The sequence below is a fragment of the Talpa occidentalis genome, unplaced genomic scaffold (genome assembly GCF_014898055.3).
Source record: "Talpa occidentalis isolate TD23 unplaced genomic scaffold, MPIMG_talOcc4v2.1 talOcc4.7, whole genome shotgun sequence".
NCBI lineage: Eukaryota > Metazoa > Chordata > Mammalia > Eulipotyphla > Talpidae > Talpa > Talpa occidentalis.
This window is the reverse complement of record NW_023605083.1, coordinates 32,221,881-32,248,234: the sequence shown is the minus strand read 5'-3', so window position 1 is coordinate 32,248,234 and position 26,354 is coordinate 32,221,881.

Sequence of the window (26,354 nt, the reverse complement as noted above, 5' to 3'; positions counted from 1 at the left end):
ATATAAAATGCATCTATCTGGATAGTTGCACTTAGAGTAATGGAAAATTAAGATGGAACATATGACTATATGGGTCTGGAAAAACTAACAAATGAAAAAAACAAAAGACATGAATGAAGGCAATATATACCAATCGATACAACAAATAACAATATTGCAAAACTGGGGACAAAGCGATAAATGGTTCTAAGATAGAGATGGAGAAGATACAAAGATTGAATGGAGAATATCACTATACATGAATTTCAAAATCTGCAGAATCACCTTAAATATAATCTCAACAGATAATGAACAAAGTACAGAAACTAAACTGTATTTACCTATAGTTTATCTAGATGGGTATTGGAAAGAATTAAGAAGAACGTGTTAGAAATATTACCTTAGAAATATGCAAGGGAGCTTCCTTGACCCTCCCTGGCCTGGTTTCATGTCCTGGGAGTCCCACTTTATTTCTGTTCCTTTTCTCCTCAATAAACTTTTTCTTTCTCTAAATATATATATATATATATATATATATATGCAGGGGATTAAAATCCAATATTTATTTGAACACTGGGCATTAAAGAATAGATGCAATAGCTCAAAAACCTATTCCTTAGTTCTACAAAACTTCTAATGTGAATTAATGAAAGAAGAATGTCTTGCTGTAGCTAAAAACCTGATGTGTGATCAACTACTGGACCTCAGATAGACACAAAGATGGTACATAGGAAGAAAATAATGTGAAGTAAAAAACTAAATATAGTCACAACATATGTATATGCATTTTAAATGCAAAGTTGTATAAAGAATAATTGATTATAGGGCCCTCCCCAGTGGCACAGTGGGTTGAACACAGTGCTGTGAAGCTGTCTGCAGCCTCTGCAGTGCAGGTTTGATTCCCGGCTGGCCAGGGAGAAACCCACTTGGAGTGGCAGACCTCTCCTGCCTCACCTGCTGCTCCCCTCAGCAATGGCTTCGATCAGTCTGCCTGTTCTGCTCCTCGCTATGTCTCTGCTGGGTTCTCTCACCCTCCCGTGCCTCTGGTCTTTACCCCAGTTCTTGTATAAATAAATAAATCTTTAAAAAAAAAGAATAACTGATTATAAAGCAAATTAACTTATGCTTACTGAAAAATATCAGTTTGGCTAGGTAAGAATAGACCAGAGTGTAGCATATTTTCTAGTGAAAGAGAAGCAACATATAATACAGCCAGGAAGTTGGACAAAAGGACCCATAATCAGTTTGGTAACAGAGAACCCAATGTGTATTTTCAGTCTATACTTGACTTTCTTTCAGAGTTACCTCAATCAATAGACCTAGTATAAATGATAAAATGGTAATGGTTTTGAGTTCTTCAAAGGAGATACATGAGCTAAAAAACATTGAAAAGAGTCACAAACAGTGCCATTGAATAATTTTACAAGTCATTGTAAAATAGCCTAATTTAACTTCTCAGTGAAAAGCAGATAAAGCACTTGGAATGAACATTGAAATAGTACAGATATATGTGTTGTGGGAAAACAAGGCCTTTGGATAACTAGAGTCATGAACTGTTGAAAGTATGTACATTTTATGGACACATTCATGAAAGTATATGTTTGTATATAATCTTTCATGCACTAAGATGCGTATTAAAGAATTTTCTAAATATGAAAAGAACTGCTGAAATCAACCACCCTATTTGATTAATGTGGTTACTTGTGTGCTGTTTAATTTTGCTTTTAGAGTACTGTGTAGCAAGTCAGGGTTTGGTCCTATGATAGTGAATTTAAGAATAGCTTGATTTTAATGAAGAAAGAATTTCTAATGGAAACTTTCAGATAAATCTGTTATAGGTCACATTATTCCTAGTGCAACGATAACCTGCATAACCAACAATGCAAAATAATAATTCTTTCAAGACAATTACAAGATTTTCTATTTTCCCCTGTTCTTTTTAATTTCAGTCTCCTTGAAACAAAATTCTGGAAATGTACCTGTATATTTCCCAAGAGATGGGGAAGAAGATAGAAGTGCCCTTCATCAAGAGTTATCAGCAATGGCAGTACAGATACCCCAAAGCCAGGGCAAATATCTGATTAATAAAATTGAATCACTTGTAAATCAGTAGTGGAGTGTCAGGTCCTTGAATAGGTTGGAGGATTTATTCTAATGAAAGAATGGCAATAAAGAAGCATTTACAACTGAAATGGGGATGGAAGTAATTAAGAGCTCCTTTGAAAACAGAAGGATAAATGAAGGAGTTGGATAAGGCTAGAGTGTTAATAGGAATTAAAAAAAAAAAAAAACAGCTGCAAACAATTTGTCTTCTTGATTGGCTAACTTTATGGATTTTTTTTAAGGCTTCATTCCTTTGAAAACACCGTGGTAAACATAAATATTTCTCCAAATAGTATGATAATTACTCCTGGAATCATATGTCAAATGCAAAAGTAAGGCCACATTTAACAAACAACAGAAAACAAATGTTTTGCATAGTGCCACATTGAATATAATCTTTGAAATTGTTAATTCTTCAATAGAAAAACACAGTCTATCAGACTGTTTAGCAATAAAATATCAAATTTACAAAAATGAAATGTTTGAGGGCAGAATTAAAATTAACTCGTATTTTAATATTTAGTTATTTTAGCTTAATTATTGGCCCAACTCAAATCCTATCCTACCCTAAGAATCTTCAGCACTGTTGCTACAACTCCTTATATGGGCTTATAAATGGCATTGATTTTTAGCTCACCTTTCATTTGTATATACCTCATATTTCACACTAGATGTAAATGTCCTATAAGAAGGAAATGAATGTGTAAACTTTCCAATTTTTGAATCCATAAGAGAAGTACTATTTAAGAATATTCATGTGACTGAAAAAAAAAAAAAAACAAAACAAAACAGCCAAGCCCTGGTTAAGTGGAGGAAAAGAAAGACTCAATAATCAAATAAACAATTCAAAGATATGTGTTTTCAAGGGTTACATTAATTAAGCAAGGGCATTAGATAGTTGGTATTAATGCATGGCCCCTACATAAGCAAAACAAAATCTAAGCCTTTATGACCATAAAATGGGGAATAACAGTCTATTTAATAAATGGTGCTAGGAAAATTGGAAGGCCAAGCATAAAAGAATGAAGATGCTTTGGTTATGAGAGTGCTATGGTAACACTATACTTGCAAAATACAAACAACAATGTAAACCAATGTTATCGTAATAAAAAATAAATGATTAAAAAATAACTTGAAATCTAAAAAAAGACAAATGAAGTTGGATCACATGATGCTGTTCTAATCAAAATCCACAGCAATGATTGCCTACTGAGAAAAGCAGAGTAACTCAAACTTTTAACATAGTTTTCAAACTTGTTCATCGCTTGACCCAAATCTTTCTTAGCCAGAGCAATTAGGCAAGACAGAGAAATAAAAGGCATCCTAATTGAAAAGAAATAAAATTGCCTTTGCTGATGAGGACATGATTTTGTTTCCAGATGATCCTAAGGACTTCCGTGAAAATCTGTCAGATCTAATAAACAGATTAAGTAAAGCGTCAGGATAAAAAATAGATACATAAAAAGCAGTTGCATTTCTATACATTCATTAACTGAGCTATCTGAAAAAAAATAAATTCACTCAGTAGCATTTAAAAAACAATACTTAAGGATACATTTCACTAAGAAAATTATTAAATAGATTGAGGATATTTAAATCCATGTCAAAAATAATACCTTAAGATTAAAAAATGACAATTCTTAAACTGCTTTTACTGGTTCTTGATGACAAATTAAAAACTGTTTAGGCTAAAAAAATTAAAAAACAACATAAATGACACCACAAAAATTTTTAAGAAATCAATAATTCTATTTTTTTTGTAAAAAGTTTACAATGTAGGACAAATTATTTTAAAATATTTTAGAAAATGAAATCAATCTCAAATATAACAAAAAGGTGAAGTGCCAAAGATTGTGGGCAATTTCCCTAATTTGATAAATATTCTGAAAATTTTTAATTGAGTTTCATGTCCTGGGTAGTCCATTTTCTCATTAAACCTTAAGAATATCAAATCCCCAGTACACATTTCCTGTGCTAGGGCCAAGCTGCCCTAGGAGTAGAGTTTGTATTGTGCCAAATTAACAACAGGTAAAATAATCAGATAATGAGAATATTCAGGTAGTGAAAGTGAAAGGAACTGTGAAGTGAACAAGCACCAAAATAACTGCTGTCACTCTTGACATTTCCAATCTGCAGACTCAAGGGGGGCACCAATTAATACCTGAAAATAAAATTTAAAAACCCACTTAAAGGATATTATATAGTAATGAAAAGACTTGTTATAGAGCCCAGAGTACCAGTAGCCTTATGACCCAAAACAAGATGACTGCCATTATCCAGATATTGTACCTCATGCAATTAGTGGAAGTACCAATTAGTCCCTAGAAATTGCAAAGCAGGTATACTCTCAGCTTTTAAATAACTGAATGAATTAGAAAAGACAGAGAAAGAAGTGACAAGTCAAAGCATAAAGCTGAATAAAGCAGATTTAGACATAAAACAGATTCTTATTACAATTTCATAAAAAGAAAAACAGTTTGAAAAGGACCATTTTAACAAGTTGAAAAATAGTCTCTGGTAACAAGTTCTATGATCCCACATTTCTATGGTTTCCTTTTCCATGTAAATTTGGCCTCATTTTATAAAATGACATTTAATTTCTATTATGTAAGTTTGGCTGCAGCTTACAAGTGCTAGTACAGAACTCTATAGTAGAATAATTATATCCTGAAACTGAAAGAAGGGCAAATATGGTGAGACATTATCACACTATAATATAAACCTGTTAGATTATAATTTTGAGAGGACATATAAATAAAGGTAGGTCAGCTGCTCTAAAAACAATCATAGATTTAAGTGGTTTAATATAATGGAAGTTATTTTTCATTGACATCGTGGCCTGGGCTGTGATGGGGTGGAGGAGTGTGGGAGATGCTCCATGCAGTCACCAGAATAGACTTAAAATTTAGATTCTCAAAGTCATCTTGATTACCCAGACATAAAGAGAAAGAAGGGGATTATATAGAAGAATTTATGAGAGAGGTCTGAAATGGCATATTTTACTTCCTTTTATTTTATGTATCTTGCTTTTTAAATTTTTTTTATTTTTAATTTTTTTTTTTTTATGGAGGCATGTTTTATTTATTTATTTATTTGTTTGTTTGTTTGTTTGTTTATACATGCACTGGGTACAGTCAGAAGTGCAGGAGGGTGAGAGAATTCACCAGAGCCAGAGCGGGGAGCAGAGCAGGCAGATGGACCGAAGTACACTGCTGAGGGGAGCAGCGGGCGGCAGGAGAGGTCTGCGCGCCATGTGGGACCCTCCTCCAGTGGCCGGGGAGCAGCTGGGGATTGAACCAGCACCGCAGAGGCCACGGGCAGCTTCACAATCCAGCGCTCAACTGCTGCGCCACCGGGGAGGCCCTCTCTTGCTTTTTTTTAAAGATTATATTTATTTATACAAGAGCTGGGGTACAGACCAGAGGCATGGGGGATGGGTGAGAGGATTCAGCAGAAACAGAGCGGGGAGCAGAACAGGTGGATCTACTGAAATACACTGCTGAGGGGAGCAGTGGGCGAGATAGGAGAGGCCTGCTGTGTCATGTGGGTAGCTCCCTGGCCAACTGGGAATGGAACCTGAGCTGACAGCTTCACAGCACTGGCATCAACCCACTGCGCCACGGTGGGACCCAGCATATTGTACTTCTATATGCAATTTATTGTCTAGAAACTGGTACTTGCACTATATACACACACACACACACATACATACATATATAAATATACATATGACTTCCCATATATATACACACACACACACACACACACACACACACACAAACATACACAGCTATGTAACAGGGGGGAAATGAAGTAAGATTTAGCAGAGACTTTTCAAAGATCATTTATATATTTTAACCAGAATTTTTAGATTTTAAGGAATCTATAAAAAGATAAATATGTGAGGTTTCATTTATATGTTGAAACTAGAGAAATCAACCAAAAGGTGAGGCATAGTGAAACTGTAAGACTGACCTTTGGAAGCAGACCTTAGATCTGAGACACTCAGGAGGGGTGGGTGAGGGAGAGGGAGTGTGGTTTGCACCAAAGACCGTGGGCACTTTGGTGTGGGAAAACTATGGTGATCATAACTAAGGGGAGAAATCCTATATTGTGAATGAATAAATAAATAAGTCCACAAAAATTAATTATGATTAGATCTTTGAGACTTTGACAGTTTCAGCAAATACTCTTATCTCTCTCAGCTCCTGGTCTTATATTGGGTTTTGCTATAAAAATTATTTACTGTATCTTGTGCTTAGCAATTAATTTTTAAAAGATAATTTATATATTTTAACCAGAATGTTTAGATTTTTTTTTTTCAGGAAGGCCAAGCAGAGGATATTTTCTGCCATACTAACAAAAAGATAATGTGAAGGACAAGACCTTCACAGTGCATTGAAATTTATTTTTTTAACCTGGAGGTTTAAAGTATAGCACACTCTCCTCTTTAAATTTTAGGATTCTTAAATATTAGAGAAAGCTATACTTAATTAGAAAGTAGTGAAAAATAAAGTAAATATATATAGATGTGTTGGTAAAATACATGGATTTGTATAGACAAAATCAAAATAAACTTCAATTGAGATCCAAAAAAGGAGCTTGCTAATGTAAGATTAACAGGGATTCCATTGCCTTTTATTGTTGTTCTTGCTATTGTTATTGTTGTTGCTGAACTATAGAGAGAAAAAATACAGGACCAGGCCAACAGCTTGAAAAATTATCAATTAAATTTTCTCATTAGCTATATTTGGTTCCTTAATTGGCCTTTTTGACTGTGTAATTTCAAGTGATAATTATTTGTGGCATGAGCCCATTCCTATATCAACATTATCTCTTAATTAATTCAAGAAATTGACTTAACATTTTTTTCTATCTTCAGACACAGAAGTAATTTGTGAGTTACCATTTCTTAGATGGCACAGTCAGCAGCACTTTGAAAAATGACAGTAAGAAAGTTCAATCCCACAGACTTAAAACCGCAATAGCATTGATAATAATCTTGGAGAAGCTCTGCTAAGGAAGAATTTGGTGTGATATAGAAAAACATAGGATTATAGACCAAAGGATGAGAGGATTAAAAAAAGATGCAAATTCATCTTAAAGGGAACACTCAAATCTTAATAAAGGCCAAAATATAATTATGTGTAATTATAAAGCATTTTTCTTTAGTCAAATTCTTTATAGTTTTCTTTCTATCTCTTCATCCATCCATCCATCCATCCATCCATCCATCCACCCATCCATCCATCCATCCATGTGCTGTGAAGCTGTCTGTAGTCTCTGCAGTGTGGGTTCGATTCCCGGCTGGCCAGGGAGAAACCCACATGGCATGGCAGATGTCTCTTGCCTTGCCCACTGCTCCCCTCAGCAGTGTCTTTGGTCCTTCTGCCTGTTCTGCTCCCTGCTCTGTCTCTGGTGAATTCTCTCGCCCTCCTGTGCCTCTGACTGTGCCCCAGTTCTTGTATAAATACATTTTTTTCTAAAAAAAAAAAATACTAACTATTTTGGTTTCAACAGGGAAAGACAGCAAGGATTGCTTTGCTACCTCACATAGCCCATTGAATTGCTAAATTGCTCAGGGAACTGCATGATGGAAGTAATGATCCAGTGTTTGGTAATTTTCCATCCCTGAGTAAGTTTCACTCCTCACAGTGAGAATGAACTCCTGGAGAGAAAATATATAGTCATTTAAAAAAAGAAGGTAGGAAGTTTTCATTCAACCATCATAACTTTGGATTATTTGCTTAGAAGCTACTTACTGAATGGAAGTACTTTTCTAAGGTCCAACAGACTATTTTTCCTTTTTCCCAATTCACAATTAAAACTCTTTTTTTAATACTCACCTCTCGAAAGAGCTACTTACAGATATACACATAGTACACCTGGCAGAGGTGCTTTTGTAGCTTTTGTAGCCACTAAGTTGGCAGTAGGAAAAAATGAATCTAGTAGTTTCCTCAGAGTAATATCTTATGGGTTGGTGTTGCAGAGTCATTTATTCAGGTAAAGGAAAAACCTAAGCTGTTTCAAACTATCTAGAGAAGAATTCTCAGAGAAATACAAGAAATCAAGCAAAATCTAGTGAACCTAAACCTTAAAATAATATATAAGGAAAACTTTATAGTAAACTTGTAATATGTCTCGAACTGTAATATAAAGTATAAAGGTGATACTTAATACACATTTTTCATAAAATCAGGAATAAGAACACTGAGCTAGAAGCAAAAATGGTTGAAAAACTGAAAAATTATATACTGCGGAGGCAAGGTCAGTATCATAAAGAAAAATATGTATACTTACTGAAAAATATGAACAAAAGCTATTATTATTAAATGAAAAAAATAATTTTATGCTGAGAACAGTAACAGTAAAATGAGATTTTTACTACATGGCCATTAGAAATAAAAACTAGTAAGACTTTCTGAAATTCAGTGTGACAATATGAAAAAGACTTAAAATGTGTAGGACTGCTAAACTCTGAATATTCACTTTTGCCATTTACAGGTTGTGTGACTTTGGGCAATTTTCTTAATCTTTCATTGTCTTGTTTCACATAAAATGGTGAAAATATGGATAAAATGAGTTATTATCAAAAGAGAGCTTACAATAATGCTTATCATCATTTATATAATTATTTTTATAATGATTTGACTTTTCTGACACTGAAGCTGATTTTCATGCTGTTTATATTTGCATCTTTCATTAAAAATACTAATTTTCTAAGAATAGGACACTTTCAACTTAAAATTTTGGAACTACAAAAGGCCTACTCTAAAACTGGAATTCACAGACTTTTAAAAAAATTTTTAATTTTTTACATCATTGCTCATTTTTAAACATTTCCCCCTACCCCTGAAGGTGTAGTCTCCATAGAATTTCCTTCACCAATGTACCCGTGCACCATCATCTTGGTCCCCTGTGCTCCTCCCTCCCTCTGATCCCTCTCCTGCCTCCTCCCCTTCAGTATGTCTTTGATTTATAATTGTCTGTTTTTGCCTTGTTGTGCTTTGTATTGTTATTTTTTTATACTGATGTCTTATTTGGTTTCCCTATATTCCTAATATAACTGAAACCATCCGATAGTTTTCTTTTTCCTTCTGACTTATTTCACTGTGCATAATTCCTTCTAGCTCCATCCACGTTGTTGCAAATGACATGAGTGTATCTTTTTGATTGCTGAATAATATTCCACTGTGTATATATATCACATCTGCCTGATCTAGTCATCTATTTTTGGGCATTTGTTTCCAGGTTTTACCTATTGTAAATAGTGCTGCAATAAACATAGGGGTACAGGTGTTCTTTTGAATCAATGTTTTAGAGTCCTTTGGGTAGATCCCTAACAGTGGAATTGCTGGGTCATATGGTAGCTCCATTTTGAGTAGACTGAGGAACCTCCAGACAGCTTTCCATAGTGGCTGGACCAGTTTGCACTCCCAAAAGCAATGTAGGAGAGTTCCTTTTTACAGAATTTCTAAGAAAGTTTTATCTAAATTAAGCCATCTTCTTTGTGAAAGGGCTAACACTTACATAAGGTTTCATTTTTTGGTCACCAACATAATAAATTCTAAATGACTATACACGGAAGCTAAATGCAAACTTTCTCTGAAACGTTTTCACGTATTTGAATATCCTAATAGTTTCGGCCTGTCAGTAGTAGCAAAAGCAAGGGCATATAATGATTGTACTAATATGATATATGAAGACAAAGGTGACCTTGTGAACAAAGACACTGCTGAAGATCTCGGTGATAAGCAGAGGTTGTTCCCAATAAATGAGATGTTGCAACTGATATTTATGTCCCAGTGTATTCAGAAATGGGGCACTAGGACCTCAACATCATGATCCTAATGGCCACTGATAAAAGACACAAAACTTCTTTATTGATCCAGTGAACTGAAGCTATTTTAATGCCTTGAGGAAGACACTTATCATGAAGTTTAGATAACATATATTTGTAAAAGGTATTTGAGGCATGAAGAGAAGAAAACCTGGGTTTTGGTTTGGTATGTTTCTGTTCTGTGTTGGGGAACCGTGAGATGTGCTGGAGAAAGAGAATTTCTCCCAGCCAAGTATTTAACGTGTCATTTGATACTACAGAAGGAGCTAATTACCAAAGTTTCTCCTAAGATACAAGCATTTGAAGTTGCAAATCATTAAATGAAATGACCATCCATATCATATCTGTATGAACCACACACATAGACTGTAGAATATGAACCCTGGAAGAGATATGCGACTAGCACCAAGGTTAAGGCATTTTTTATTTTGGCTTTCATTATGTAGATGAGATCATAAGACCAAAGGAAGTTATCTTAAATTTGTGAAGTCTCCTAGCTAATAAATGAAACTTGCACTCAGATCTTCTGGCCTCTAGGCAGACCAAAATCATTTCTACCAGAGGTAACTATTTATTCCTAAATATATAGATTCAATGTGAAGATGAATAATGACGAAGGTACATATAAATTGATACTTCCCTGTTATTATTTCCAGGATTTTTTTCCTTTTTTTTTTCTAATTGGAATAGAAAGGTGCTGTCTTCGCGTATTCAAAGAAATACCTCACCTTCTTCTAAAGTACTCACCAGAACCAAAAATTTGCCTAAAGTGTCCCCTCATTTTGATAACCTTTAGACAAGCTCACCTGATTTTAATCCCTGGCCTCCTTCTATTTGACTAAAAATTTTAGGAAAGTTGTTATAACGAATTCTTTTTCTGCTCTCTTAAATCTAAATATTTTAAATTGGTTCTTGCCAGTTTGCCAGTTTTATATCCAGGTCTATCTTTTTTTTTTTTTTACTTGATTATTATTCATTTAAAAATATTTATTTATATTTTACTTCGTTGTTCAATTTTAAACGACGTTTGCTTCCCCACCCCTCAGGTGTAGTCCCCATAGAATTTCCTCCAACAATTCACCATTGCACCATCACCTCAGTCCCCTGTGCTCCTCCCTCCATCCCTTCCTCCCTCCCTCCCTCTGATCCCTCTCCCTCCTCCTTCCCTGCAGGATGTCTCTGGTTTATAATTGTCTGTTTTTGTTTTGATGTGTTTCATATTGTTATTTTTTCCCCCTGATGTCTTATTTGGACTACCTTTCTTAAGGACCTGAGAGGCATTCTTTGAAATGTCTCATCAAGGAAGATGAGGCCCCTGTCTGAATTGTAAAACTATCATCTGTCAGGAAGATAGGAGAACATTTACTTTTCTTCTTGGTAAACCCAGTTAGCAAAGGCAGGTGTCCTGGAATGTCTACATCCTGCCCTTTATTTCAGCAGAGTTGAAATCATAGTTATATTTCTCCTCTATTATAGTAGCCTTGGATAAAGTTATCTCTGCCTATTTAATAATCCAGTACAATTTACTTTGACATTATCATACTACCTCCTATTTCCACAAACCATTCTGCTCATTTTTATATGAATTATTAAACAAACTTCATTTAATTTTACCTTGATTTTTTTAATTGAAAAATAGTTGTCACTTAACATTATTTCCTCTTTATTTCTGTTTCATTATTCTTCCTCTTGCTTCTTACAAAAAGTCACTAATCCTGCTGGAGTTGCTAATTGCAAAAGCTAAATAAAATCTGATTTGCACTATTTTGCATCTGAAAAACGACTATCTAATTGTCAAAATCTTTAACAGACTATTATATCTTCTTCCTGTTTCCCTTTATTAAAGGTCTGCACAATTTCAGGCCTTTAAGAATCTTCATTCCCCTCTCTGACTTGGATATGAAGAAAAGAAGTACAGAATTAGTGAGCCAACATCCTGAAAGATTAGTCCAACCACTCTATGCACATAATTAGAACTAATTGAATTAATCCTACTTCTAGCAAAGGAGTAAAATCAATATTATAATTAAAACTGCATTTCTATATAATTGGATTTTCAAATGAAACCTAAAAATGGAGGAGGAGTGGAGAATGTTTCTATGTGTAAAAGTAATTAATATTTGCATTAAGTTTATATTTTTAAAATAATCCTGCAGAAATTTGTGGCAATATCATCACTTTCATGAGCCAGAGCTCATTACAGAAGTTGCTCACTCTAAACCCCTAAAAACACCATCTTTACAACAAAAAGCGCCCTATCTGTTGCCACTGATCTCTCTGACCAACTGATTATATCAAGTATTATCATTAGATTCAGCACAAGGATTAGAAGAAACTCACCATTTATTTTAAAAAGTGACATGATTGGAGCCACGTGCAGAATACCACTTAGTTTGACTCCTCTCAGAACTTAGTGATAAGGAAACAAATTAAACAATATATACAGCCACTTCCCTAAGTTAGGAAGATTGCTGTGTCTTGTGTTGTGAGTGGGGCGAATACATAGATAAATTAGGCAGAGTCCTTAGAGTCAAATAAATTCTCTTTAGCTTGGAATAGGGTAAATAAGCAAATAAGGCAGTGTAGCCATATGTCAAATGAATAGCAGAGACATGTAAAAACACAGGTGTAATAAAACAGAAAATTTATTGAAAATGGTTATAATACTTGGTTTGAATCTTAGGTGTACAACTTGATAACTATGTTTCCTAAGTAGATAAGTCAGTTGACTTGTATAGACCACAATTTTCTTATTTCTAAATTGAAACTGTTGACCTAGATTAAAAATGTCTCATTTATTTCTGAAACTCAATGAAATTCAGGAGAGACACTATCTTGAGATATCTTATGGCCTTGGATGATTACATGAGGCATAGAAATCATAAGGAAAAATTGAAAGATTAAGAGGCTCTTATTAAACAAGGAATACAAAAAAGCAGACAAAGCATGAACAAGGCAGAGTTAGGAGGTCTGATTGTTCAATTTTTTGTCCTTGGTTCTGGTCACATACTTGACACAAATTGGGAAGACTATTACACATATGGGATGACATCTAGAAGACTGTATTTTATATTCACTTAAAGACTTCAATCAATTAAATTTCAACAACCAGGGATATATTTGTATAGAAACTTTCTTTGATACTCTATAATGGATGAAAGTAAACCGTTTTTACCGATATAAAATCTTTCCTTCTAATTTGAATGCCAAAGGTTATTTTAAAAAATCCTAAAGTCACATGATAAATAAATGTCAAAGTTATGAATCAATCTATTAATTTTCCTCTTTTATATCAGTTTCTAACCCAGGGATTAGAGATTTCATAAACTTGGGGGGCACCCTGTGGTGCAGGGGTTAAAGTCTCAGTACTATCTAGCTATCCCAGCCACAGAGGCATGAGTTCGAGGCTGGCATGAGTTTGATCCCCAGCCAGGGAGCTAACACATGGCACAGCAGACCTCTCCTGTCTCAACCACTGCTCCCCTCAGCAGTGTATTTAAGTAGATCCTGACATTCTTCTCACTTTGTCTCTGGTGAATCCTCTCCCCTGACCCCCTGCACCTCTGGCCTAGACTCCAGTTCTTGTATGCATAAATAAATAAAATAAATCTTAAAAAAAAATCTCATAAACCACTTCAGAACCACACCCATGACATGCACTCCATGTACCCTATTCTCTGCTGCAGTCTTCACTTGAATTCTGTATTTTCTTTGCAACTTTTCAGCTTTTTTTGGCTTCAGAACCAATTTTTACTGTAATTATATATGAACCATCTTTTGAAATTGCTCCCATGCCCAGATATTTTTCCCCTCTCCTATCACTTTTAAAACTCTGGTGCTCATTGCGCCTTCTTTTCTCCTCAGAGGATAGCTTGGGTATGAGGGTAACCAGGTATCTCCAGGATCAAATTTGGATGCTGTAAGAAGAGGTACATTTAATTTTTCTGGAGCCTGCTAAAGTTTTAATGCTTAAAACAGAAGTGCTCTGAGAAGACATTTTTGTTTGCATATCAATTCATGGCAACAGATAAATTGTTTCTCTATAGTTTTCACTTTGAATTTTATGTTGGATCAGTTTTTAACTTGGTGACCATTCTCTCTTGAATAATTCTTTTTCAATGTGTCACACCTTGAGATTTATTGCACCAATACATCATCAGAGTGACAGGTGGCCCTGATGATGTATAGCTTAATTCATCATCAAAGCAATTTCTCATTCAGGTTACATATTACATAGGGATGTTAGATATTTATGTGCTTAAAACAAATAACAGAAGTTTTCAGAGAGCTTGCAGAAATCTCAGATCTCTCCTATCTAGGAATGAGATGAACAATAAAATTAGCAGTGAGTCTTAATTATAATGGGTCTCAACCCTTTTCTATATAGTGATGGAATCTTTTAAAATAAATTTTTATTTCTTCAATAGGAATATTGTGTACTTGATAAAAATAATTAAAGTAATACCAAAGTATATACAATGAAGAAATTATCTTCCTTCTGTCCATTAGCAGGTATCTAATACCCTTCTCCAGACGACAAAACTTACCCACACTTTTAAAGATAATGTAAGACTATAAATACACTATGCACATATATATATATTTTCCCTTTATATTTAATTAGTAACATATTCATTTGTACCTAATTTTTCTAGTAAGTAGTATATATTAAAGATTGTTCATGTACATACACAGAGTATCTTTTAATTCTTTATGGTAATAGTGTACATCCTATTGTTTTATTGTTATATATACACTCTAAAGAGAAATAATCCATTTTTTGTAGAATATCCACTTTTCCTTATTTCATGGAAAATGTCTAAACTAAAACAAGAATAAGAGAAGATGAGAAAGAAAATGGAGCTATTTTTAGCTTTGATTCATTATATAGTGTAGAGATATCTGAACCTTTTTTATGATAGTATACTTTTCTATTGATTTATGAGTTTGATTCAAGGACATTATTTTATTGAAAAGGGTTTTACATGGAAATTTTAATTAAGTTAATCTTTTCAAGGGTGATTAAAATATCTGCTTACATAAGAAGCAAACTAAAACTGGGGAAAGAGAAGAGGAAGAAAAGTAAGGAATTGAAATATGATTAAGAGTATAACACACTTAAAATAATAGAAATAAAGGAAATGTCCTAAAGCATTGCAACTTATTTATTGCTTTCTTTATTTTTACTTATGATTATGTTTATAAAACTTAGCTTTAGTTTATGCCATGAATAGTCAATTCAACTGTTATAGGAAAAATTATATTTTTTATAGTTTCTCAATTAAGGATAGATAATGAGAACATGAAACCTTCCTGCATGGGAAGTCTCAGACTTGAATCCAAGTTAGATTAAAGTCAGCATATAGATATTTAGGCTAAATTTTGTTTAAAAGTCTCTTAAGAGAAGAATAAACTATAAAACATTACTGCAGAGCAAATTTACATTGGTGCGTGTGTATGAGTATGTACACACATGCCTGCATTTATTTCTAACCCTCAGCTCCCTTTTCTTCTTTCCACTGGATTTTTTTTTCTTTTTAAGATTTATTTTTATTTATTTATGCATACAAGAACTGGAATCTAGGCCAGAGGTGCAGGGTTGGGGTGGTGGTGAGAGGATTCACCAGAGACAGAGTGGGGAACAGAACAGGCAGATTGACTGAAATACACTGCTGAGGGGAGCAGTGGGCGAGACAGGAGAGGTCTGCTGTGCTGTCTGTGTTAGCTCCCTGGGTATGGGCCAAACTCATGCCACAGTGGCTGGCGATAGCTTGATAGTGCTGAGACTTTAACCCGAATGCCACCAGGGAGGCCCCAGCCCTCGCCACTGTTTTGATGATAAATTTCTAAAAAAAAAGATTTGAATAATTTATGGGAAAAATTTTATTTGAAGAGAATGGGATAGAAGACATTTTATATCCAGAATGGCAGTGTCATTCATTTTTATATATTATTATTATTATTATTATTATTATTATTATTTAGGGAAACAATGCTGTATATTATTTCGAGGTATAGGATCACACTCTTCAAGTGTGTATTACCAAACCACACCCACCACCTAGGCACAGATAGTTCTCTGCCATAATCCAGTTCATCCCTTATTCTCCGTTCTTCCCCTTCTACTCCCTGTCTGCAGCCTCAATTCCACAGTCAGATTTCTAGGATTTATTATTAGCTTACTTTTTACCTCACCTTTTGTTTTTTAAATCTATGTTCCACATCTCTAATCTAGTATTTGTCTTTCTTCTTCTGACTTATTTCACATATAATAATCCCCTCCAGTTCCATCCATATTATTGCAAAGAGCAAGAGTTAATATTTTTTTATATAGCTGAGCAGTACATACCACTTGTTCTTAATCTAGTCATCTGGATTATGGACTCCTACATTAACTGTGGCACTATTTATAGAGATAATGTTATGGAAACAATCTATATAGAAGGTGTTAAGGGGCTTGTGCTTTAAGGGGAGCATTAGAATCAAGGTACTACATGTCTTCTTGATCTTACCCTTACTTTATTTATGCATACAAGAGGGATGGTTATTTCTAAAAGGGATGGTTAGATCTGTCAGAGAGCATAGTGATTTATTTAAAATAATCATATAATTATAGAAGGTATAAGAAGTGTTTCATCATTTATGACTGAAGAAAAAATAAGCAATGTTATTTTAAAAATCATCTTCTGATGCATGGACCAATATTTTATTTATATTTAGTTATAAATTAAAATTGATAAAATACTTGTAATTTTAATTGACCTATAGTTTAAATTTAGTCATTAAAATGCTTATAAAATTGAAAATTTATATTTATTAAATATTTCTTATTTTAAATATAATATAAGCAAGGCTTCCCCTGGTGGCACAGGTGGTTGAGCACAGCGCTGTGAAACTGTCCACAGCCTCTGTAGTGCCTTTTCGATCCCGGCCGACAGGCAGGAGAGGGTCCCAGATGGCGCGGCAGACCTCTCCTGTCTCGCCCGCTGCTCCTCCTCAGCAGTGTATTTTGTTGGTCTGCCTGTTCTGTTCCCTGCTCTATCTCTGATGAATCCTCTCACCCTCCTGTGCATCTGGCCTGTACCCTGGTTCTCGTATAAATAAATCTTAAAAAATAATAATATAAGCATATCTATTTGGAATAAAAACATTCTCATTTTCCATATTTTGACTAAGAGAAAATATTTCTGTGTCTTAATACAAATAAAAAAAAATAGTGGCAGTAGACATTCATTTTATTGGTTTCATTTGCTTCATTCTTTATTTTTATTATTTTAGGTGTTACCAAATATTACTGGTTTTGAAATATGCCTACCAAAACTTGACAAGCCATACAAATTGACTTAGCAAAAAATAAATAAACAAACTTCAGTGACTCATGATCTCTGTTTCAGTTTGATTCTTGGCTAAGGGAAAAAGTAGAATGAGCAGAGGAGTATAGTTTTCATTTCTGAAATTGCTATAAATTCTAAATATGTTTGAAATGTCACTGCACACTGCTTACCAACCTGTTGGTGCCAAGTGAAGTTGAAATTATTAATGAAAGACCTTTGCCAGAAAATGCTAGGGGTAGTGAAAAATATCTTTCCATAAGTACAAATGAATGTGTATTGCTGAAATCTCTCATCAAGTGACAAATGTCCTACAATGTTGGTGGGAAGGATAAAAATAAGAAAGAGTAGAAAATAACACACTGCCTAACTACTTTTTATTTGAAAGACAAAAAAAAAAAATAAAAAGAAGGTGGAGAGAAAAAAATTAAATATTGCAGAAACTTAAAAAAAGACAATTAGAAATAAAAAGTAGGGGAAATACAAAGGAATGGAGATGATTAAAGAAAGGAATTCAGAGGGAATTGAAAAATAAATAGAGAAGAACATAAATAAACCCATACCCTTAGCTTTTTGGTAAAATTTGACTTTGTAAGAGGGACAAATAAACTGGGAAAAAGTCAAAAATATCACTCTCTTAGCCTAAAAGACCATTCTTCAAAGAGAAATGCAAATAGCCAACAGGTATATGAAAAAATTTTCAATATCACTAGTTATCAGGGAAGTGCAAATCAAAGCTACAAGATATCACCTCCTACCCATGACAATGGTCCATATTAAAAACAAAACAAAACAAAAACAATAAATGTTTGCAAGGCTGTGGTTAAAAAGAAACCCTCTTATACTGCTGTTGGGAATGCAAACTGGCTCAGCTGCTATGGAAAGCTGTGTGGAGGATCCTCAAAATACTAAAAATGGCCCAACCGTATGAACCAGTAATTCTACTCCTAGAAATCTACCCAAAGAATACAAAAACACTAATTTGAAAGGAAACCTACACTCCTATGTTTATTGCAGCACAATTTACATTCACTAAGGTATGCAAACACCTAAATGTTCCAAAACAGATGAATGGATCAAGAAAATATGGTATATATATACACAATGGAATACTACTCTGCAAATAAAAAAGATGAACTCATGTCTTTGCAGCAACATGGATGGAGCTGGAAGGAATTGTACTAAGTGAAATAGTCAGAAGGAAAAAGATATATATTGGATAGCTTCACATATATGTGGAATATAGAGTAAGTGAATGAAGGGTTAGGAAAAAAGATAAAACTTGCAATCTGACCATAGATCTTAGGCATAGAGCAGGGAAGGGCGAGGGAGGGAGGGGGTCAAAGCAGGGAAGGGAGGGTCTCCCTGATGGCACAGGTGGTTGAGTGCAGCGCTCTGAAGCTGTCCACAACCTTTGCAGTGAAGGTTTGATCCTGACTGGTAGGTGAGATACCCACATGGCACGGCAGACCTCTCCTGTCTTGCCTGCTGCTCCCCTCAGCAGTGTATTTCAGTCAGTCTGCCTGTTCTTCTCTCTGCTCTGTCTCTGGTGAATCCTCTCACCCTCCCACACATCTGGCCTGTACCCCAGTTCTTGGTTCTTATATGGATGAATAAATCAATCTTTAAAGAAAAAAAAAATAGGGGAGTGAAGAGCATAAAGGATGTGGGAGATGGATCACTGGTAGGAGAACTTCAGAGACTACACCTGAGAGGAGAAATCAAATACTGTCAAAAAATTAATAATTATGTCAGAAAATAAATTAATTACAAAAAATCACCCTCTTCAGTACAGATACCGATTTAGCAGAATTTTGTCTATTCACATCCTGGCATTATTTGAAATGAATCTTGAACACAATGGCAAAACATGATAGATACCTACCCATATACATTCAGTGACATTCTTTTATTAATTCAGTTTTATAATGTTTTGTAAGTACGCTTTACTACTACTTCTTTTATACTTGTTATAACACTTGAATATATGATATTATGATAGCTAAAGGTAGCTATTCATTCATTCTTTCTTGTTTCATGCTTCAGACTTCTCAAATACACTTAAAGTACAACTTACCACTGTAGACCATTATCAGAGTCACATAAAGTCTTGAGGTTAAGCTATCTTTTCCATAGACTTAAAACTATGTATTTCAGAATTCCTATTCAGGCCTTTTATTTTGCTTTTGAAAATGTGAGAATAAAAATAAATACTATAGAAGAGAAATAGGAGAGGGAATAAGGCATGACTGAATAACCTGAACATAGCTTCCCAAGTCAGAAAATACATGATACATTCAATCAAACCAACTGAGAAGGGAAGGAAATCTTAGAAGAATTTCATTTTGAGGGAGGGAAGCTGGTTACTTCTCATGACACTGAAAGCTCAAAGTTAGAGAGAGAAATGTTGCTTGTAAAATTTTGTAAACTATTCACTAGACTTGTTGAGCTGTCCAAAATTCTGTTACTAATTGCAACTATTTATGAATCGTTCATCAAGATTCTAATATATTTCTGGAATTCTTTAACCATTTTTCTTGTCATCAGCTATTATGGGGAGAGTTAAAAGTCACTTTGGACTGAAATTCAAGTCCATCTAACTGACAGTATTTCTGATTATTATAACATATCTATAAAAACATTTCATTTTCAAATATTTCACCATTATTTGAGAGTTTGTTGTTCATATAAAGTGGTTATTATGTTTGGTTTATGATTTAGTTATTTTCAAGTTTGGGGATCAAAGTTCATTTGATTGAAAATCTTGCCTTAAATTGAAAATACAATGTAATTAATTATTGACAGAGATTTGCATTTCTTCAAATCCAAAAAAAAAATGTTATAAGAGAGATTTAGTGACTTGGTAAGAAGCAATACATGTTAGCTAATAGCTGAACTACAGATATGAAAAGTAATTTTAAACTTCTATTATATGTTCAGGTTAAAAATGTGTAAATCCTGGTCTTCATGGAAATATAATGGTAAGGGGGTGTGGGTAGCAGTTTTGAGTTATGACAGTTACATTACCTTTATGACTTTGACATTTCTGATTTAGTCTATCTTTAAACAAGCAAAACAAAAAGGAACAAAGAAATAACCTTTTATTCACATAAAGAATACATTGCAAGGATAAATTAAACTATTTCTATTCATAATATTACTGCATTTTTGGACAAATGGTGCTATATAAATGCAAAGTGCTATTGTTACTTTTATTGAGACTGAAAATAGCGTACAGAGAAATGAGGATTGGGGAGAAATGAAATGTTTATGTTAAGTTATTTCTGAAGAGAACTATTTTGGTAATATGTAAGCTTAATCACACTTAATCTTTCCTACTCATAATTCAGAACACATTTATCTTTGTTCACAATGCAAAAAAGTTGTTTCTAGCATTTGCTTGGGATCTTGATCTCAAGCTTATGAAAATGTCTCCCTTCTCTTCACCAACAGAAGGAGTTGGCAAATTGAACATTTGAGTTATAAGAATTCTATGTGATTTCCCCACAATGCTGCACACCTCTTATCTGATTCTGATAGCTCAGGGACAACTTAACACATTGCATTTATCTTTATTGTGATTTAATTTTGAGCAGTCAGGACCCTGAGTGTAGGAAGAAACTGCTAGAATTTCAATGTCTGTTTAAATGCTTGGAAAGACATCCACAATGATGTTTTGATGCTCAATTCCATACAATATTGTTTTAGCTCATCTCATCTCAGCTGTTGTCAGATTTTTGCCCTAATTCTTCCTTCATGTGATGCTAGTTCTTAGAGCAAAAACTCCATAATGATATCAGAGTTCAATAAACTAAGATTAGCAAATGTTTATGGAAATAAATACACTGGAGACCTCATAATCCTCTGTGCTCACCACTTTAGGCTTTCACCTCAGTTTATTGTTTCCACACCTAATAAAGGAGAATAAAAAGTTCTGTGCTTAGCTTGTTAAAGGCACTTCTCAGGTTGAAGGACATCCTTCATAAGGGAAAAACTAAACACTGGAGAAGAACAAAAGGTCCATATATTGGAGGAAAATGTATAAGCTAGTGACAAGTGGTAGAAAGCAGAGCAAGCTGAAACTCAAGAGATACAGCTTCTCATAGTAATAGCATCTGAGAAACTGGATAACCATCAACAGACTACGTTTACTTAATTCTCTGGACCCTTGATATAATGTGGAGTTTAACTAAATAATTTCTGAAGTGGTAGTCTGATATCTTGTAGATTATACAATAAATACATATTTGTGGTAAAAAATGGTAAAAATTTTTACTTTGAAACATTGAGATACATGAATTTATATCTTATTTAGATTTCCTTTTCAAAGTTGTGAATTGAAAGGTGATATACATATTCATTTTTTTTTACATCTCAGTTACATCTTTATTTTTTTTAATTTAAATTTTATTTTTATATTCCCCATACAATTACAACCCCCTTATTTTGACCCCAACCCCTCCTTTCCCCGCCCTCCACCCCACATAGAGTGTCTCTGGTTCATTGTTGTTTGTTGATTTTGATATTTTCTTTCTTACAGTTATTCTTTTTCTTGGTCCCTTATTTAAGTTTTCTAGATTCCTGCTATGAGTGAGACCATCCGGTATTTTTCTTTTTCTTTCTGGCTTATTTCAAAACTACCCTTAATAATGCCTTTAAAGTGCTCATTTCAAAAAATACAGTGTGCATGAATTTACCTAAAAAACAAGGTCTCAGAATTGTGTTTAAGACTCCCAGGGTAAAAAGGGAATTTATATTTTAAGAGTCACATCCACATTAGCAATATACTCATTTTATGAATAGCATAGAACCAAGAACCAAAAATATTTGCGATAATATCTGCTACTGTATGATCATTCAGAAGCATGTGAGCTCAGTGATATCAAGTTGCTTATAATTGATAGTTTATTTTTATTTAACTATATATAACCATAAAAGAGTGTAAACAATTTAACGAAGTTGAACTATATGAAATCAACATTTTTTCTAGTTTAAAAATATCATTTATAAGCAACTTCACTCCTATATAATGGTTTCTAATAGGTTGGTGACTGCTTCCAACTTTAAAAGTGATATTTAATAATAGGTTTTCTTACTATGAAATTACTGTGTGCTAAAGTATATTTTTTTCTATCTTAAAGATATCTCTGCAACATGTATATAAGATATCATACTTCTTAAAAGAAAGCACATTTCTAGAAACAATTTTATTCTGATTATTTTATTAGAGAATTTTATTGAAAAATACAGCAGACCCTTTATATGACGCTCAATGATTTTGTGAGATTAAATATTTTTATGCACCTCATTACCAGCCTTAAGTTTCTAATTTTAACACTTCAGAGAAAATGGAAGGGTAGATTTTTTTATGCTCTAAAGTATTTGAGACATGCAGCCATTTATAATTTCATAGAAAAATTCTAACAACTATATTTCAGGTGTAGATCTATTAGTACCTCCATGCATTACATTGAGCAAATCACTTAAATTTTCTGATCTTCATTTTCTCATTTATAAACAAAGGGAGTGGTATTTGGTGATAATATATTTTCTTTAGCTTTAACATTCTAAGAATACATGATTTTTTGAGATGGATATAAATTTGCCATCGCTAGTAACTGTGTGGTTAAATTCTCCTAGGACAGCCCTGTCTACTCTCTTTTGCCTTGATCACTAAGGAACAGAAGGATCAGTATTAAACCCTTCAGAATGAACTAATTTCAGTCCTCGAATGTGACCTTAAATTAAGAAAAAAATATACATTTGCCAACTTATTTTATCCTCATCTTCATGAATTGATGTTAATAATCACCCAATTTCCCTTTACCAAGTATTATGAACATGCAAAACTATGAAATGCAATTGATCAGGTTTCTAAGCATTTAGTCAAAAGAAGATTTCTAAGAGATTGACTAAAACATTTTAAAAGTGTAATAAGATAGACAAGCAAATATGTTTCCTTAGGACTGTTACTCTTCTGTGTGCCTCTACCTACCAAAGTTTCTATTCTATATAAGTTTAGGGGGTGCCGCCCTTAACTATATTATGCTTTATTTTTCTTTTGTATTTCCCAAGGAAATATAATCTTGCATGCTTACCTTTTCTGATATAACATTTCATTTGAAAATATGCATTTTAAATGATTCTTAAAAATGTAATACATCTATTGCAACACACACACACAATCCCACTAATCTATTAATGATTACCTCACTTTTCAGGAGTAAATTTAACAAGGAAAATACTTAATATTTCATGAATACAGGATTTAATAAATTATGGATTCCTAAATTGGTTTAATCATATGATTTTATTCATTCTCTGACTTTTATTGGTTGCTCAAAATTTGACGTAACCCAGAAAAGCTTTCAGTATCAAGTAGTTTCATAAAGTGAATTGTCCATTTCTCTTATATTTAGAGTTATGTTTCAATTATAGTAAGCATATAAATCATCCAATAAAAATAATAGTGGGAAATGGCAAATAGTGCCAAATCTATCAAAGCATAAGAAGGAAAGACCCAAAGGGAACTATTACCTGTATATAATTCCTTTAGAACCAAATGTGTTCATTCATTTTCAAATATGAAGTTCAGATCCAAAAGTCATTAGCATTAGTTTAGTTACAGTCATAAATTGATATGAACTACAAAATATAAATTATGCTCTTGAGTTAAGTCTACTGATTTAATATTACCTTGACATTTCCTTATTACATTCTATAAAGAGTAAGATATATTAGGGTCAGATCTGGCATTAGATTAACATAGCAGAGTTATCTGGCAGGGACCCTTATTTTACATTAAGGATCATAGGAAATAGGAAACAGACTAGGAGAAAATGATAAACCAGCTAATATTGACCTGTGATACATTCTCCCCCACCCCAAACTACACATATACACATAAATGGTACTTATTTCCCAAAGGAAAGCAACCAAGAGGAAGCTTCTAGTATATTTAGTATGCTTTAGCTGCAAGTGGGAGAGAAGTAATCCAAATTACCTTAGGACAAAAAAAAAAAAAAGAAGATATTTTCTCATGTAACTAGCAAGTTTGATAATATAATTGTCTTGTGAGGCTCAGTTATATTCAGGAACTCAAAAATATCCTTTCCTGGCTCTGACTCAGAGATAAGCATTGAGTTTATTCTGTAGACAGGGTCCCTTCATGCCCTCATCCCCTGATTCATATTCTTAAGTTCATGAGAAAATAAAATTTGGCTCTATCAAAAATATCCTGCAGAAAATACACATTGGCTTGATTTTTGTTTTAGTTTTTTCCCCTCTCTTATTTTCTGATTGAAGATAGACCACTGAGACATGAAAAGAAGCTGAAATTCTTCAAAGGAATAAAGAAAAAAGAGAAAAGAAAGATTAAATGGACAAATTAAAAACTGTACTTTCCTGGCTATTACCTATTACTCATATTATTATCTATTAGAATTTCCCAAACTCTCTAACATAGATTATTATTTATCAGGATACATGAATCAATGGTCTATATGAGAAAATACAATAGTTTTTGTAATTAAATAATTTTGTAAAGTATTTGGTTAATAGGATATTAAAATTGCTTTATTTTCTACCTTATTATTTACTAAGATGTAAATAGGACACATTAGATTCTGAAGGAAGGGGAAGATATTAATATATAGAATTTATATAGGAAATGTTCAAGAACCAGTCAATGATGTTTGAACAGTCTAACTGAATTTGAGAATATAAACTAGTAAAAAGGGAAGAATTTGTGAATACATAACTTTGGTAACAGTTGTTGCTATGCTGAGAGTGTCTACCCATAAAAGTTTCTATACTGCACATTCCTAGTGAGTGTTATAATTTCTGTGAATGAACTTCCTTTTCCCTATCTGCATCCATTCATATAGATTACACACCATATCACTTCCGTACTTAAACAATACAGTCCATGTAGGACTCTGCCAGACCTACGGTCACTAATGGTGGTGGTAGGGTGGGCTATCATCTTAATTGCTTATCTAGTGAAGACAACTTTTATGAAATTCTCAGAGAGCTTAAAACATGCTCCCTGAAGTCTGGGAACTTTGAAGATTGGTTCCTGACTTGCATGTGAGAAAATGAAAGTGGTTTGAGGCAGAAAAGTAAAGGGCACTGTATTAGGAATGACAGCTACACTCAGAGTTTATCAATTAAGGGGCATATATGTATTTTCTGTGGAGGGATGGGACCCTATAGGATAGAGAGTCATGGTGGAGTATTCTTGAGTCCTGAGCATTAGAGCCATTTGCTTGGGCAGACAGTTACAGAAGAGTCACAGGATGATTTAAGTTTTTATTTAGGAATTATGTAAGGTTAATTTGAACACATTTAAAAGGGACAAATAATATTGTATTTGTGCTTTGATTACATCATGAATGCTGTGTTTTAGCATATCAGATATACAAAAGTAAACAAGTTTCTAGTTTTTGTTTGTTTCAATTGTCACATTTTTCAGGCTGTTCAGCTTGTATAGTACTGAAAAGTTATAATAGGTGGTGTAATATAAATGATTTGACTCTGGAACCACATAATATAATATTGCAGTGGTTTGCACTTGTGAAATTCTGTGGCACACTAACATATAAATAATGAGTAATAGGCAGAATGATTCTGAGATTATATAAGAAAATGGTGAATAGCCACTTGTAGGGTTCTCTGAAAGTTGGCCAATCACTAATGGAAAATTATGCCCTATACAATAGAAAACATGTTATGTTGGAAGGCAGAGAAACTATGAAAGTCAAAACAATTTGTATCTATATTCTCCCAAATTCATGAAAGTTCAAGCATAGAACATGGAAGAGAAGTGATATCATTATGAAAGATTAGAGGAGTCCAATCTACAACATGGAGAAAACAGAAGCTGCTTCTGGCATAGAGAGAGAACATGTTAGCTAAGATGCACATTTTAATAGTGATGTGAGGTCTGGACCATTTCGATATTCACTGGAAGCCTCCTTAAAGTAATAAAAAAAGGAATAAATATACATTCATAACCTGACTTTTACAAATTCATTCCCTCAGAGGTAAGGGAAAAAAGAATCAAAGTTAAAATGGATCTGTGTCTTTCGGAAAGGGAAGAA